The sequence below is a fragment of the Crocodylus siamensis genome, chromosome 8 (assembly GCF_052110815.1).
Source record: "Crocodylus siamensis isolate JL-2025a chromosome 8, ASM5211081v1, whole genome shotgun sequence".
NCBI lineage: Eukaryota > Metazoa > Chordata > Crocodylia > Crocodylidae > Crocodylus > Crocodylus siamensis.
Window position 1 is genome coordinate 19713202 of NC_143402.1, and position 14833 is coordinate 19728034.

The 14833-nt window shown below is 45.3% G+C and overlaps 1 long non-coding RNA gene across 3 annotated transcripts; it reads right to left on the reverse strand.

The window, feature by feature from the left end:
* Window positions 1-8946: 8946 nt before the first annotated feature.
* On the reverse strand, window positions 8947-14728 carry LOC149858163 (uncharacterized). Of its 3 annotated transcripts, none has more exons than XR_016443861.1 (5): window positions 14512-14728; window positions 14288-14363; window positions 11478-11546; window positions 9250-9318; window positions 8947-9158 (listed from the first exon to the last, which is right to left on the reverse strand). It is a non-coding gene; the product is annotated as an uncharacterized LOC149858163 (long non-coding RNA). The 3 variants fall into 3 exon arrangements; XR_016443860.1 differs by having other exon boundaries at window positions 14288-14391; XR_016443862.1 differs by lacking the exon at window positions 9250-9318 and having other exon boundaries at window positions 14288-14391.
* Window positions 14729-14833: the final 105 nt, after the last annotated feature.

Here is a 14833-nt window from a genome sequence, read left to right on the forward strand (position 1 = left end):
ACACAAGCAGACACAAGCACACGCACACAGACGCGCACGCCTGCCCCCACCCGCCACAGCGGCTCCAGGGGAGCGTTTCACAGGCCCCCGCCGAAGCCCCCAGCGCCTGCCCCAAACCAGCCCCCCAAGGCGACCCACGAGGTTGTGTCCTCCAGGGGCAGCCGAAGCCGTCTCGGGGGCTGCCGGGGCGCGGTGGCGATGGCACACCCGCCTGCGCTGCCGAGCTGGACGATGGAGATTTTGAGGGAGAGGGCTCAGGGCCGGGCGGCAGGTAGAGGCAGGCAACGATGGAGCCGGGACCCCTCGTCTCCGTTCCTGGCTCTGCCTGAATCATGGTGCGACCTGACACGAACGGTGTCACTTCACTTTCTCCAGACAGTACCTACTTCAAGTGGCTGCTGCGAGGTTAATTTAATGAGTGCTCCTACCATAGTTTGAGCTCCTTTCACGAAGGATGCTGCGCAACAAATACAAAGCATGTTTAGTAGTAGTAGTAGTAGTATCGTTGTTACTATTGTTATAGAATCACAGAATCGTAAAAAATTGCGGTTGGAAGGGGATCACATCTAGTCCAACCCCTAGCTCCTTGTCCTGTCATCTGCCACCACTGAGAACAGTCCTGCTGCATCCTCTTTCGAACCCCCCTTCAGGTAGTTGAAGGCTGCTACTAAATCCCCTCGCGGTCTCCTCTTCTCTAGAGTACACTAAGTACACCCGGTTCCCTCAGTCTTTCCTCATAAGCCATGTCCCCACCCCCCCTCACCATCTTGTTGCTGGACTCTCTCCAATTTGTCCGCATCCTTTCTATAGTGGGGGTCAAAACTGAACTCCAGATGTGGCCTCACCAGTGCTGAATAACCCTTCCCTTGACCTATTGGCAACACGGCTACCAATGCAACCCAGTATGCCATTAGTCTTCTTGGCAACAGGGGTACATACACTCCTTCCTCATCTTCAGCTTATTGTCCACTGTAACCCTTTTCTGCAGAGCTGCTGCCTTTCCAGTCAACCCCCAGCCTGCACCGGTTCATGCTAAGTGCAGGACTTTGCATTGTCCTTGTTGAACCTATTGTTAACAGCAGTAATAATAACTACCACATTTCTTTGGATTCTTTAATGTGCAAAGATCCAGCCCAGTAAATACCTCTGCATTTGCTTAACTTTACTACCACAATTATTCTTGTTCATCTGCTTATTCAGCAGAGTTAAGCAAATGCTGGTATAATCACAGCCCAAGGCTGAGGGGTCTTCTGGATTGGGTCTGTGTTTTCATGTACAGCACCTAGCACAATGGGGGCCTTGATCTTGACTGTTGCCTCTTGGTACTGTTACAGTACAAAGCAGATTTCAAAGCAGATAGGATGTTGGATCTGAATTTTCCTCTGACAGACAAGAAGACTACATTAACTGCTATTTATCTTCTAAGAAAGATGAATGGCTGTCTCCAGGATCTGGACAAGTACATAAGGATTTGATATCAAATGTATCAGATGGTTATTGGTTAACATATTAGTTCTACGGACTCACTGTGGTCATTTAGTTGTCATCAGTGAATGAACCCCGAACTTCTGGTACCCAAGGTACAAGCTACTGGTATTAAAGGAGGTAGTATGCTGCCTTAAGTCTGTTCATGAGAGAGTGGTAGCTTCTGAGGCCAACCACTGGGTGGGAAATATATATTGCACTGCCTAACTTTATGTTGTCATATCCACTTATAAGTGCCAGGCAACTGTTATCAGCCTGCTGCTTACTAGTTATAAGAAATCCAACATTGCCTCAGATGTGCAAGTGCAGTCTTCAAATGCCTGAAGAAACGGGTGTTTGAAGATCACAGCACCAAATCAGAAACCAAGCTCATAGTTTATCAGGCAGGCATGATCTCCACCTTGCGGTACAGAGCTGAGACATGGACAACATACAGGAGCCATCTAAAGTTGTTAGAGAAGTACCATCAACATTACCTGTGGAAAATCCTTTGAATCCAGTAGGAAGATAGACACACCAACATTTGTATCCTCCTGCAAGCAAATACCAGGAGTACTGAGGCAATGATCATCTGACACCAACTTTGTTGGTCTGGGCATGTCGTCTGGATGTCCGACTCTTGAAGCAAGTTTCATAGGTTTCATAGATTTCCTAGACATCAGGGCTGGAAGGGACCTTGGAAGATCATCGAGTCCAGCCCCCTGCCCAATGGGCAGGAAGTCAGCAGGGGTCATAGGATCCCAGGAAGATAAGCATCCAATTTACTTTGGAAGGTGTTCAATGTGGGTGCTTGAACCACCTCCGATGGCAGGCTGTTCCAGACCTTGGGGGCTCGGACAGTAGAGAAATTCTTCCTTATGTCCAGCCTGAAATGGTCTTGCAGGAGTTTGTGACCGTTCGACCTCGTCATCCCTTGGGGCGCTCTGGTGAACAAACATTCCCCCAGATCCTGGTGGTCACCCCTGAGAAACTTATAGGTGTCTACCAGATCACCCCTAAGCCTGCGCTTTTCCAGGCTAAAGAGCCCCATGGCTCTCAGCTTGTCATTGTAAGGTCTGTTTTCCTGACCTCTGATCATGCGCATGGCTCTCCTCTATACTCTCTCAAGCTTCTCCATATCCTTTTTGAATTGTGGGGCCTAAAACTGGACGCAGTACTCCAGCTGCGGCCTCACCAAGGCCGAGTACAAGGGGAGAATGACGTCCCGGGATTTGCTTGAGAAGCATCTATGGATGCAAGCCAGCGTTTTGGTCACCTTACTAACCACAGCATCGTATTGAAGGCTCATGTTCATCTCGTGGTCAGTGATGACCCCCAAGTCCCTTTCGTCCATAGTGCTAGCCAGCGTAGCACTGCCGAGCCTATAAGGATGCCGTAGGTTTCTCCTCCCAAGGTGGAGAACCTTGCATTTTTCAGTGTTAAAAACCATCAGGTTCTCATCCACCCATCTGCTGAGCCTGTCCAGGTCAGCCTGGATCGCCCTCCTGTCTTCTGGTGTGGATGCTTTGCCCCAAAGTTTGGTGTCATCGGCGAACTTGGCCAGTCTGCTTCTGACTCCAATGTCCACATCATTAATGAAGATGTTGAACAATATGAGTCCAAGGACAGAGCCTTGAGGGACCCCACTGGTCACAGGACACCATGATGAATGACTTCCATCAATTACTACCCTCTGGGTCCGACCACGGAGCCAATTTCACAGCCAGTGGATCGTGGTGGACCCAAGGCCACAACTGGCCAGTTTCGCCAAGAGGTGACCATGGGATACCAGATTGAAGGCTTTTTTGAAGTCAAGATATATGGCATCAATCTCTTCTCCCTCGTCCAGGTGATAGGTCTCCTGGTCATAGAAGGAAATGAGATTGGTCAAGCAAGACCTACCCGCAACAAACCCATGCTGGCTGTCCCTTGGGATGTTGGCGTCGGCCAGTCCATTAAGGATGGCCCCTTTAATAAACTTTTCTAACACCTTCCCCAGGATAGAAGTCAGGCTGATGGGTCTATAGTTAGCCAGATCCACTTTCCTCCCCTTCTTGAAGATCGGCACTATACTGGCCTTCTTCCAGTCTTTGGGCACTACACCAGAGCGCCAGGAGTTTTCAAAGATCCGTGCCAGAGGCTGGGCTATGATGCTCACCAGCTCCTTGAGTACCCTGGGGTGCAGATTGTCAGGGCCGGCTGACTTGAAGGTATCCAGCCTCTCAAGGTGTTCCCTTATGAGGTCAGCATTGATAGAGGGCAGGGGATCTCCCTCATCCAGACCTCCCTGTCCTGTAGCGGGCATGGGCGTCCCATGGGACTGATGAAAGACCAACACAAAGTACCCATTTAATAAGTTGGCTTTTTTCTGGGCATCAGTTGTCCCATCCTATTCAGCGGGGGTCCAATGTTGCCCCTGCTTTTCCTCCAGCTCCCCACATATCTGAAAAAGGACTTTTTATTGTCCTTGATACTCGAAGCTAGTTGGAGTTCAGTTGCAGCCTTGACTTTCCTGGTTTGCTCCCTGCAGGACCAGACCAGTGCAAAACATTCCTCCTTGGAGGTGAATCCCATCCTCCATCCTTTGTAGGCCTTTCTTTTTAGCCTCAGGAGGTCTGCTAGGTCCCTGGAGAGCCAGGGGGACTGCTGTGCCCTCTTGCTGCCTTTCCTCCAAGATGGACTAGAATTAGCTTGTGCATTGAGGATCGCTCCCTTGAGGAGCAACCACTCTTCCTGAACTCCCCTCCCCCTGGGGTCGTGGTCCCTTAGGGCCTCACTGACAAGCCTCCTGAGCTTGTCAAAGTCGGCCTTCCTGAAGTCAAGGACTTCAGTGTGGCTGACTGACTTGCCAGCTTTATGGCGGATGGTGAAGGTGATCAGCTCGTGATCGCTGTCGCCCAGCTTCCAATCAATCACTAGGTCGCCGATTAGGTCGTCCCCCATAGCCAGTACCAGGTCGAGCAGTGCCTTGCCTCTCGTTGGCCCATAGACTTCTTGAGTCAGGTAGGAGGTCATCCACACACAAGAGGAAGCTTTGCGACCGCTCGGATTTTTCTGAGTGATCCTCCCACGAGATGTCTGGGTAATTGAAGTCACCCATGACAACCGTGGTCCTGGAGCATGCGGCCTCAGCCAATTCCCAGGCGGACTCCTGGTTGAGCTCAGGACTTTAGGTGGGAGGTCTGTAGTAGCCAAGGCATAAGCTTAAGAGGAGGGCAGAGAAAGTGCTTGAGGGACATCCTCAAAGGCCAACTAAAAACATGCAACACTGATGTCAGCTTGTGGGAGTATATCACCCAGGACCACTGCAAATGGAGGAAGAGACTGCTGCAGGGATCTCAGTATTTTGAAACCTCACAACAACAACAGGAGATGAAAAAGTGGAGTGGCAGAAACAGTGTGTCACAGACCAAATCAAGAATCCAGCCCTATTCAACCTACACAGAAACACATGTCCGAGCTGCGGTAGAGTCTGTAAATCCCCGAGAGGCCTCATCAGCCATCTTTGGGCACACACATAAGACAACTATGGAAGACAGTCATCCTCGACTGCGAGGGATTGCCAGAGAAGACTAGTTATAAGTAGTAGGGGCTTGGACATTTGGTCTTGACAGTTTTTGTGTCTTCACTTTAATACATTTAAGAGATCTTAGGTCAACAGATAACATTCTGATCCTCTAGTCTGACATCCTATGTAACACAGGCCATTACTGGTACTTTCTGAGTGATCTCATCTTGAACTAAGGCTTCAAGTGATGGAGAATCCACATTTCTAAATAAGTTGTTGCAGTGCTTAATCACCCTCATGGTGAAGAAATTGCACCTTATTGTTAGTCTGAATTTGTCTGGTTTCAGCTCTAACTATTGGAGCTTGTTAGGGTGTGTATTTTTCTACTAGATTAAAGTGCTGTTTGGTGTCAGAAATCTCTTCCGCATGTAGGTACCTGTATGCTCAAGTCACCTCTTAACTTTCTCTTGGGTAAACTAAATAAAGCAAGCTGCTTTCTGATCTCACCGGGCACGTCTACATGTTCATTAATGTGCCATAATTACAACACATTCAGTTTAGTAGCTGTAATAACAGATACTAAACTTAACGCACTGTAATTGGCATTACTGCGCAGTAGCACAAATGAACACTTATTTGTGATGTTTATGTGCATTAAACTAAGTCTACTGAGCATTAGCATAATTTTTGCTAGCCATGCTAATGCACAGTAGAATTAGCCTAATGCGCATTAAGTGTCTCGTGTAGATGCACCCACTGTCAGGCAGGTTTTCCAGATTTTGCATTGTTCTTGTAACTCATTTTAGAACCCTTTCCATTTTTTCAATATCTTTTTTTGGAAGTGTAAACACTAAAGCTAGACACAGTGTTCCAACAGTCATTTAATTAATGCCATATACAGAAATAATTATGATTTTCTTTACTCCCATACTTATATATCCCAGGATCACTTAAGGCCTGTTAGCTACAACACTACAATGGGGAGAATGTCTTCAATTGATGATCTATGAGATGAGGTTTCAATGTGGAATAGTCTCATTAGGGGCATAGTACCAGCCTCATCCTTTGGGATGTTTAAAGCAAAGCATCAAGAAATGCAAGCAGCAAGCCTGCTTAGGACGCTGAAGTATGAACTACATAACTTCTTTGGTAAGCAACAATCCTCAGCCCTTTCTGCTTGGTGTACTTCCTGCTTCTAAAGGGGAATCTTGTAATCACAAGAATAAGTGTCTGAGGCTTTCAGAGTACCGATCTCTACCGCATTTGGAAAAGAAAATTCAAAACATGTTTCCATAGTCAAACACGCCAGGTCAAGCTGGCAGGAAAGCAGAACGCAGTCGTTCCTGTGGTGCGCCTGAATCTCAACCCACTTGTTCCACAGCCAGTGAAAGACCAGATTCTAATATCAAACACGTCATATTTTACATCATCCCTGCTGTTGAAAAGTCCTCTGTGTGGCTTTCTTGCATCAGTACAATACTAGATTTTTTTACATAGTGAGCTGCATCCTGTAGGGGTACTTCAGGGAGCCACAGTGTTGCCAGCTCTTATTTTATCACCGTTCCTATACTACCTGGTGTCTCTCTTACAGCTCCTGAAATCAAGTGATTGTATGAGTGTCACAGCTTTAACCTCTTTTTTTAAAGGTTTATTTCTAGCCACTGTGGAACACTTAAAAACTACGAATCCTAATAACTCAAGACCAGAAAGCAGACATCATTTTTTGAAGGTGGGGTTTGGGGTGGAGGTGGGGAACGGGGGCAGGACAGTCTACTGACTCATGAGCTTTGAATATTGAGCAACTGTAGCCATCTGATTGTTCCGAGACTTACCAGCATTTACTTGTGGACAAGTGACATGTTAAAATTGGCATTATCCTTGTCATTAGTCCCACTAGAGAGGTCAAATATTGATTGCTCTGTAGATGCTAAACTCCCCTAGAATTGGTCTCCAGCTCATGGCTAAGGTACAGTAGCAGGAATTATGAATGGCTGCCACCTGTGTTGTATAGCTCTTGCACCCACCTTAGAAAATTCATAAAATTGACTCCTATTTATGCTTGCATAGGACCAAAACCTATACCTCAAGGCTAGGAATGGCCCATCTCCTGACAGTTGCTATGATCCACTTAAGCAGTCAAGACCCAAATATGATATAACATGAGACAAAAACCCAAATATGGAAAATTATTTCTGAAGGAAAATTAAAATTCTGTAAAAACTGCTTTAGTCAATGAAAATGGACTTCACAACTTCTGGTCATGATTATTTCTGAACTAAATAATTTTCACCAATACATTTTCTATGGGCCCTGAAAAATCATTTGGGGATGGAAAAAGGGTGCATCACCCATTGTTAATAGTTACTGTTTGGAAAAAAAGGACTGACCAGTAGTTAGGGCCCCAGCTGCAAGTTCAGGGACCTAGACTTAGATCTCTGCTTTGACACAGACCTTGTGAGAAATGTTGAGCTATACACTGGATTTTTCTGGGTCTTTTTGCACTGTGTGCCCAGCTCTTCTGGGAAAGGTCAGTCTTAAGCATACATCCTGCTCCACACACCCACTTCTGCTTTCATTTGCCAAACCTGAAATGAAGCAGTAAAGCCCTTCCAAGGAACACTTTTTGAGATATCTGCCTCCAGTGTGCTCAAGGACACTGTAGGGGTGCATCTGGAACAGCTTCACTACCACATTTTTGGCTTGGCAGAAGCAGGTAGACAGACCCCAAGAGCTCCATGGATGCAGTGACTCACTGTGCCTCAGTTGTCCATCTACTGGAACATAAAATGAGGGTCGGGGGTTGTACTTCCCTTTACCAGAACATCATCTTCATTACTTCAAAAGAGGGTATTTACAGAGTTCTGACCACATCTAGTTTAATTCATGCAGGAACCTGGTCTTCCCTGCATTTTCAGACCAGGACAGCTATGTACTTTGATTTTTCTGCCCATTGGCAGAAAAAAAATACACTTTTTTCACTTTTAGCAGGAAAGACCAGACCTTGTGAGATGCTCAGACACCGTGGTGGAAGCACTCTATAAACACTTCAAAGACACTGTTTTCAAGTTACATCTAAGATGCAACTAAATCAGCAATAATACAAAAATAATAGGGAAAATTCTACTCAGAATCTCCTAATCAAACTGGAAAAAACGCAAGCTGTTTCTTAGGCTATAAGGGATAAATGTTCATTGTAAGAGGGTTTGCTTTGCATAAACAGTCACATTAACTGGACAGATTGCATTGTTACACTCTCATTAAAGGTAGGAGCTATGACTCAGAACTGTTTTAAATCATACCATTTTCCATTAACCCTCCCTATTTTACCTTCCCCCACCTATTACTGTTTTAAGACCACAATTTGCTTTATAATCATGATTTCTATTATGTTTGATAAGTTGACTGTTTATAACTTACTCTTTCCTTGCTGAAACTGAAGTTCCCACTTACTAATCTTTAAGCAGTTCTGTGCTTAATTCTGCCCAACTGAATTTTCTTTCCCTCCTCCTCTTCCAGTTGCACAATTATGTTTTATGCCTCCAAGACCTTCACTTTTTAATCATAGTGTGGTTTGTTCCAAATTACTTCACAGAAGCACAAACCACTAAGTCATCAGCGTCAAAGGACATGAGAAAATCACTCTGGATTAGCTTTGGAAGGACACCTAGTGGTTTTAGTTGGGTAGCAGCTCAGAAACCTGATGGAATCAAAGCCTGTCTACAGCCCATTTTGGTGGGTGGCTGTTAACAGGTTTAATTTCATGCATAGCACATATGCTACTGTGCTCCAGTGGGGCCACATTTGCCAAGTTGCTGACTTCTCTTTGGTATTGTATTTTATAATGCCTTTATCATTTGTTACTTGTCAGTGTACTGTGCTCTCAGTGCCCTTCCAAGTGGCGCAACCAGACGGTTCTTTCTAAATAAAACGTATTATTAACTTTTTGCTATCCAAGAACAACACGCACAAATCCATCGAAGAATACAGCTCTGCTTTATTGTTCCAGGCTCAACTCACTCGGTGTCACTTAGCACACGTGTAAAATGCACCATCTGTGCCCTTAGAGTTTTTTGTCCTTCATGATTAAGAGAAAAGCTCTGTCGTGGTTTTCCATGAAAAGAAAATGGTTGTGCAGGGTGTCCATGGGACACTGGCTGTCTCCTTCAACCTGGTTCTGGTAGGTTTCCTACAAAAACAAAAACAAAAAGGAAATGTTTGTCTGATGGTTTTTAATCCAATAAAAAGTATGGTTTTAAACAAGCTCCCCTACCCCTCACCTGCTAATCACTTCCAAATATTGGCTCCCTTAGAAACAAAACCAATTTCACTGATGTTTCCTGTCAAAGCTGAAATGGAAAGTTGAGTGACAGCATGAATTATAAAGGGTGTCAACTGAAGACCTACAATTCCCTTTTGATTGCGTTATCAGTAATATAGGAAAATAAGTGATTGTTTACAATAAATCATTTTGACCGAGTGCCCTTAAAAAGAAAAAACACACCAAGATAACACATTAAGAACAACTATGCATCATGGATGGCAGGTGTTACTAAAAGGTATTTTGCCCTTGGCTTTTTTACTAAATCTGTCTTCCAAATCATAAAGCATTATCATTTCCATGGTAACCTTAAGCCATTACTCTCATCTGCTGTAAACCTGCCTAATCATTCTAATTTCCGAAGGAGTAATCACAAGTGTGTAGAGGCAAGGGGCAGCATGGGAAAGATAGGAGGATGTTATGTTGGCTGTAAATGGGCAGATGACTCGGTGCCTGGACAGATGGTGCCTGAAAGCTGGTGAAACTCCATGGATGAGCTGTCAAGCTAAGCAGAGATGAATAGCATGAATCAGAAATTTGCACGTGAGGACAGGAAGTGAACTATTAAAACAACTCAGCGTAAGTCTACAGCAAGAGAATCCCAGAGATGCCCTTTGCCATGTATGAGCAGGAAGGGCCAAGTTGTGAGGAAGTAGGAAGATGTCTTTGACCAGGATTGGGCACTCACATCCAAACACAGCACATCAGGCTTAAAACATCTGTAAAATGCACCAAGATCCTCAAATAGAAAATACAAGAAGGAAGAAGACATTATTGGTACCTGAAAAGCATCCATCTAGTGTCTGAACATGGGAGATCATCCACTGTTACAGCGACAGACAAATCTCAGAGAGTTTGCTTAAGGCAAAGGATTCTCCAGGTCTCATCTGAACTTCTAAGAACATTACATTTAGAGTGGAAATTTCTTAGAAATGAGCTCTTTATGAGATGTCTGCCACTGCCTGTTATATCAGAAAAAGCAAAATAGCTTCCTGCATGGTAGCTCAGCCCCTGTGCTGGACAGAAGCTTTGCAGATGCAGTTGGAAACTAAACACTCAACTTCCTGGGTTTGGTGTAGTTTTTTGAGTCAATTCCTATTTTATCCAAAATGGTTGACATATTCCTACTCAGATCCTCTTGTCAGATTTGATGTAGGCTTAGCCTCCACAGTTGGTATGGTTGGAGACAGCATGATAAAGCTTCCTCACCATGGAGCAGTCCTTCCTAACTGGACGGTCACATAAAATAGTCCTCACTTATATCCATCTGAACAACTAATTGTTTTTCCAGAGATCCGACTTCTACAGATCCCGTGCAGTTTGGAGCTAGACACAATAGCGAGAGCTGCTTCTTATCATGAAACTTACATTAATTAATATACATGTGCAGCTGTTATTAGAGCCACCAGCTGGTACTTGTTTGGTTTGATTACTATGAAAATGAAAATTTTCATCCATTCAAGTATTAACAAATTACTTTCCCCTTCAGGTTGTCGGTTCAAATCTATCCCAGGTCAGCAGGGAATGAAAATCATTATCTTCTGATGGCTGTTCAGTGGCCTGTGTATAATGAGAGGATAGCCATAGTCCTGTTCCTAGAAAGGATGTGACAACATCAGAAAAGCCGCCATAATCAGCCATTGGGATAATGGCACTCTTGTTAGCAGTCTCAGAAGAGAGGCTGAGGACCCAATGGGTGTTGGAGTTGCAGTGATGGTTTCCTTGTACACTTAAGTGATTGATGGACATTGAATTCACCCACTGCTGTTCATACTTACGTGAGGACAAAACAGTGTTTCATGGATGCAGTGGGGGTAAAAGCAGGTTTCAAATGTGCAGCATGTGTTATCCAATCATTTCCTTACTTTCAAATGTGCAAAGTTGCTACTTCAAGGAGCAGGATCGCATTTAGTGTTTAATCTTCCCACTTCATTTTTAAAAAAGATGAAAATATCTGTGTGTTTATTTTTTTTCCCATTCCTTAAACTAATATCACTTCATATATCCACAGGGAAAACAGTAGCATAACGCCACACTTGTCAAACTAGTTTCCTATATTAACAGGAATGGAATGCTAACTCTTCTCCATATGAATTTCTAATAAGCCCATCATGGTGGTTTGCATTTAAATTATGTCATACAGTTAGATAATAACAGCAACAACATCAACCCACCACTACCACCTACCTCTTTTATGGCTGTTTCCATTACAAGATCTCAACAAGTACTTGACAGAGGAGGTCAGTGTCACTATTTCTGTTTTTCAAGGCAGGAAAACAAGCACAGGAAGATTAAGTGATTTGCACCATGTCACTCAGCAGGTCAGTGTCAGAACTGGGAACAGAATCTGAGTCTCCCGTGTCCAAGCTCTGTGCATTAGACTGCTTGGTCTCCTGTCATAGTGCTGTTATTAGCCAGTATTTGTAACTAAATATAATGTCCTTTTCTCATGCAAAAAACTAATGTTATTGTTGGGGGTTTTTCATGAGACAAAAAGTTAGCCCTTTTATGAATCCTAGAAAGGGCAGGGAATGACATCTGGGAGTAGGATGGGCAGATGCTGTCACTGCCCCACGATCCCAGGCCTGGCCTTGCCTGCTCACCCCACTCCAGGATGCTGCTCTCCGCCTGCCCATGGCTCCATCCTGCCAAGTAGAGCAGAGCCATGATCCATTTCCTACAACCCCCTGCAACAGGCACTGGTTCTGAGAGCAGAGGCAGCTCCACGCTGTCACCACCCCATGATCCTGGGTTCTCCATGGAGACAGCTGGGACCCCCGTGGGCAGGGTGCACATCCAGACAGATTGGATGGGGCTACAGATGGGTGGGGAGTTGCATCCAGGGCTTGGGATGAGATCTTGGGGTGGTGACAATGTGGGGCCACAGCCAGGGCTGAGCCACCACGTTCCCCGCATGCCCCTGCCCACAGAACCCGCACCTGTCACAGGGGCATGCGGGGAGCAGATTGCAGCTCTGCCCCATCCTTGGTCCTGAATTGTCACCACCCCACGATCCTGAGCCATGATCTGGCCTTGCCCACATGTCCTGCTCCCGAACAAAGCTCTCGGCCTGCCCGCGGTCCCATCCCATCCACCCAACCACATGCCCTGCCCACATGGGTCCAAGTCCTGGTGGTGGGTGCGGGGTGGACTCACTGGGGTGCTTAGGCAGTGGGGCTGGTAGCTAGAAAGAGCCACCGCTGGCAGGGCTGCTGGGAAGTGAGTCCAGGTGCTCCGCCGCCCCAGCCCTGCTTTGCACCTGCTTTGCCCCCTGTACCTGGGCTGGATGGGATCAAGGGACCTACACAGGCAGAACAAAATCCCTTGGTGGGCCAGATCTGGCCCATGAGCTGTATCTTGCCCACTACTGCTCTACATGGTTGAGGAAAGACATCCTGATCCACCAAAACAAAGAGGATGATGTAGCCATTCTTGATGTTTATGTACTATAAAGCTTGCAGGTATGAAAGAATCACAGACTTAGAAACCCCTGCCAACGAGCATGTTCACTCAGACTGAGATAGTTAAATATACACTATACGTAGCATTATTGCCCTAAATACCACGAATACACATCATGCAGCCTAATAGAAAAGTGAGCATCTAAGAAGTTTGTAAGTACTGTGTGATAGTATACTTGGCACCTTCAGGCCATCGGGAAACATGTTTTAATAGGAGTTGGTTTGGCCTTAACAGTATTTTGAAAGACCCTTCTGCTGAGTTTCTCCCCTGGCAGCTGTAGGTATTAATAAGGGAAAAAATATCCACTCAACTAGTTCAGTGCCTCCCAAGTGATGCTGCTACTGGGATTGTTTATAATACATGAAGAAAACATAAGGCAAATGGTACAGTGTTTAAGGCCAGGACTAGAGTGTCCAAATGACTGGGGGATGAGTTATTTCTCATGTCATTAATCCTAGCACTCAACAATAGGCCATTTCAGATCATCCCCAGATGAGCAAGACCTCTTAGATCATCCAGCCTGTTTCCCAGCCAAAGCACAATGGTTCCCGACAGAGTATTTTCTAGTGTTTTGTCCAGTCTAATTTTAAATATGCCAGGAGTCGTGGAGCTTAATGCTTCCCCAAGGAAACTCTTCCCTATCTTAATAGATTTTGATTAATAGATTCTATAACCTCTGAAATAACAATTAGATTATAAGCCTATAAATAATGCAGAACTTTCTTCTATGCTTGTCTGTGTTTTGCAAACAAATGTAATCTGACTGACACCCAGGCCATGGGGATATCTGGCACATGGGTTCAGCAAAGACTAGGAGCAAGTGAAGAAAACACAACTCAGGGAATCGGTACTCCCCGAGGCTCTGACAGCATCATAAACCACTCCAGCAGTTGCCATGGTGACGCGTGTGCATGGGCATGTATCCTGAGAGCTTTCTGTTGTCTCTATTTTCCCTGTGCCTAATTGACATTGGAGGGTTAGGACACAAGTATAGAATATATCAGGAACTATGCAAGGGATATGGTCCTGAGATCCAAAAAATAGAAGAGAGGAGGAGGAAGGGCCTTAATAATTAAGAATTTAAGTGCCAGAGGACTGTGGGAGCATCTAGAAGTGCATGGAGCAACAGTGACCCTGTGTGGTTATGCATCCAAGGTGAGTACCCACCTAAGCATCCAACTAGGGGGATCCTTCATTCCTGGTGCCTGTTAAAAATAGTCTTATTAAAACAAAGAACAGTGTCTTCTAAACTCATTCTCTCTGCAGTTTCTTGCTGTGCTGTGCATGACACACATGCCACATACAGTATATGGCTCTCACGAGTTGAGTGCTGTTTCCCTATACGTATTGGAACGCAGCAGTACAAAATCAGGTGCACATCAACTCCCTGCTGTTTACAACATCTGTTAATAAGAGTGTAATGGGCATCTGCATTGAATCCCAACTCTGAGCTTTTACCTATTTGACACTTCTCAAATGGCACCATTCATCTTCCCCACAGGAGGAACCAATCAGGCATCTCCCCACTTATTTACCTTACAAGGCAGGGGGGAAATCACCCCATCACAACACTGATCATGCAGCAGGTCGGGGCTGACAGACCCTCACCACCTGGCAGGAGACATTGCAGAGTAGAAGCCTGAAATAAGGCAGATAGTGGACAACAGCATCAAACCTTTAAAGACTCCCCTGTAGAACCACTTCTTTTTTTGATGGTTCCCACCACTAACCTATTACTTAGACTTACGGCCACACTTACCATGGGAGATGTTCAATGGAAAGACCTTTCTTTTTGTTGTGCGTTTGTACAGTACTAAGCAGGGTGCCATCTCAGCCCGAGACAAGGACTTTGAGTTGTTGCTCAATAAACTTGGCAGATAATTTTCTACAAGTTAATTTTATGCATCTCTTTAACCCTCAATTCTTTCTTCCATCATGTTGTGTGCCTCGGTGACTAACCTTGGGACCTTACTAATATTCTCTGCTCATGTCCCCCTGCTGTCACCCACCCACCCCCTGCCCCCAGCTGGCTGCCTAGTGTTTCAAGGCCCTGCCTTGTGTCACATTACAATTAGTTTGCA